We start from the raw sequence: 3,119 nt of genomic DNA on the forward strand, positions 1-3,119 counted from the left end.
AAGTTGAAAGTAATGGGATTTCAAATAACTCTGCTCCTTTATTTTGCATAAATAAAATGTTAGATTTGATCAGTTTTCTTATATTGACCAACAACTAGAGCTTTGGTTACAATGACATTCTTAAGATCGTTCCCTATCAGAACTATAGTAATTCTAGCACAATATTTCTTTTATCTTGTGTATACTTGCAAGGTAAAAGAGATAAAAATTGTCAGAGAAACCTAGCAGTTCACATAAATTTATGTCTTCTTAAACATCTTTCCCTGAAACATAAAAAAGTACAGGGAAGGAGTAGTGGTGTATTTATTGACATAGTAAATAATGACTTTTTTTATAAAAGATTTCTAACCTCATGATTTTCTTCTTCCTTTTGCTTGCCACAAGCTTTAAAATAAACCAAAAGAAATATATGCGACCACATAATTCTTCTTCCCATTCTTGTTCCATGCAATCTGTCCTGAATCCTCATTCACATACAGAACATTCTGTGTTAGATTGTGAACAGTGATGACAGCTGGAGGCTGAATGAAAAAGCCCGAATGAATTTATTAAAAGACTACAACATGAATATAAAAGTGACTATTATTGGACACTATTATAAGATCCTGGTACATGATTTTCAATCAATATATGATATTCACTTTCTGCATCTAGTAGTATATGTATATTCCTTAATGTGTCAGCAGTCACTTTGTGGTGACAAACCTTGTATGCTACCCAAATAGAGAAAGACAGTATTGAGTTTGACCTGTTAAAAGCAAGGTGCAAAGTCACTGTATCCAGTGCTATTAAAATTATAAATTGAACTCAGCCCCAGGGCAGTGGCAACACTCCAGACCCCCTTCCAGGAGATCCACTACAACCAAGCTCACAGGTGAGACAACCCTATACCACAATATCTTGTCTAACTGGGACCTCCACATGGCCCAGCAGAAGCACAGTATACCAAACTTCTCAATAGGGACTCTACAAGGTAGAAGATCTTGAATCCATGTCATGCAGAACCTGAGAGAACACAAATGCCAGCCAAGGCTACAACACTCAGCAAAACTCTCAATCACACCAGATATAGAAATCAAGGTATTCCATGGCAAAACCAAATTTAAACAATATCTTTCCACTAATCCAGCCCAACAAAAGATAACAGAAGAAAAACTCCAACAAAAGGATGGAAACTACACCCAAGTAAACCCAAGAAATTAATCATCTCACAACAAACCTAAAAGAAGAGAACGGTGCAAACATAATACTACCACTAACAAAAATGATAATAGGAACAAACAATCTTTGGTCTTTACCATGTCTCAAAATCAATGGAGTCAATTCTCCAATAAAAAGATATAGGGTAACAGACCGGATACATAAATAGTATCTAGTATTTTGTTGCATACAGGAAACACACATTAATGAAAAAGACAGAAACTACTTCAGACTAAAAGACTGGAAAAATTTTTTCTAAGCAAATGGTCTCAAGAAACAAGATGAATTAGCCATTCTGGTATTCAATAAAATAGACTTTCAACCAAATGTTACAAAAAGACATAGAGAAAGACAGTTCATACTCATCAAAAGAAAAATCCACGAAGATGTACTCCTAATTCTGAACATCTATGCCACAACTGCAAGTGCACCCACATTTGTAAAAGAAACATTACCAAAGCTCAAAGCACATATTGAAACTCACACAATAATAGTGGGAGACTTCAAAACCCCATCTTACCAATGGAAAGGTCATGGAAACAGAAACTAAACAGAAACAATGAAACTAACAAAAATAATGAACCAAATTTGTTTAATATATAGCTACAGAACATCTTATCCTAAAAGAAAATAATATACAGTCTCAGCATCTCGGGGCACTTTCTCCAAAACTGACCATGAAACAAGCCTCAATGGATCTATGAAGATTGAAATAATATCACACATTCTATCATATAAAGATAGACTAAGGCAAGTCTTGATATTCTAAACAGATACCAGGTACCAAAGTTAAATAGGGACCAGATTAATTATTTAAACAGTCCCAAAACCCCTAAGAAAATAGGAACAGTCATTAAAAGTCTTTTAACCCCCAATACAGAAAACTTAGTGTACATTTTTTTTAATCCAGTTAGTGGCGAGTTCTTTAGCCTTTGCCTCTTCCAGATTGGCAATGCTGGCCACAGACTTAGGACCCAGGACGTAGTCTCCCTAGTGGCGGCAGATCTTGTCATATCTGTCATTATAATTGGTCCTAATAGCTTCCACCAGCTTAGCCAGAGCACCCTTGTCTTCCAAGTTAACCTGTGTGAAAGCAACAGTGGTGCAAGTCTTCCTGTGGACTAGGCGACCCAGTCTGGCCTTTTCTTTGATGATGCAGTAGGGCACCCCCACCTTTCTACACAGGGCAGGCAGGAAAACCACCAGCTCAATGGGGTCCACATCATGGCCAGTCACCATCAGCTGAGCCTTCTTGTTCTCCACCAAGGTGGTGACTGTATTGACTCCTGCTCGGAGGTCAGGTGGTCTCTTTGTTGGGATGTCTCCTTTGCCAGCAGCTTTCTTCTAAACACAGGCCAATAGCTTTTGCTTCTTCTCTTGCTTTGTCTCTGGCCTGTACTTGTGAGCAAGCTTAAGCAGCTGAGTAGATATTTGCCTGTCCAGGGCCTGGGTGAACTGGTTAATGGCAGGAGATACTTTGAGCCGCTTATAGAGTATGGCTCTTTGCCGCTGCAGCCTGCTGTACTGGGACCATTTAACAAAGCGTGTTAGATCTCTTTTGGACTGGATGTCCTGCCCAATGCCGAAGTTCTTGGGCCTTTTCTCGAACAGAGGATTGACTACCTTTTTAGCTTCCTGTTTCTCGACCACGGAGGAGGCCGGGGTCACCTTCTTTCCTTTGGGCATCTTGCTGTGCTGGAGGAGAGCAAATATATCATTCTGAGTGAGCTGACACATACTCAAAAAGACACACCTGGTATATACCCACTGATAAGTGAACATTAGCCTAACAGTTCAGAATATGTACAATCCAACTCATAGACCATACGAAGCATAATAAGAAGGAAGACAAAACTGTGGATGCTTCAACCCAAAATAGAAAGGGGGACAACATAATTTTCGGAGGCAGAGGGAGGAGG

General features: G+C 39.0%; 1 pseudogene; it reads right to left on the reverse strand.

Moving 5' to 3' along the window:
- Positions 1-386: 386 nt before the first annotated feature.
- LOC114617458 lies at positions 387-2,886 on the reverse strand (annotated as a pseudogene).
- Positions 2,887-3,119: the final 233 nt, after the last annotated feature.

Source organism: Grammomys surdaster, unplaced genomic scaffold (genome assembly GCF_004785775.1).
Source record: "Grammomys surdaster isolate TR1022 unplaced genomic scaffold, NIH_TR_1.0 62, whole genome shotgun sequence".
NCBI lineage: Eukaryota > Metazoa > Chordata > Mammalia > Rodentia > Muridae > Grammomys > Grammomys surdaster.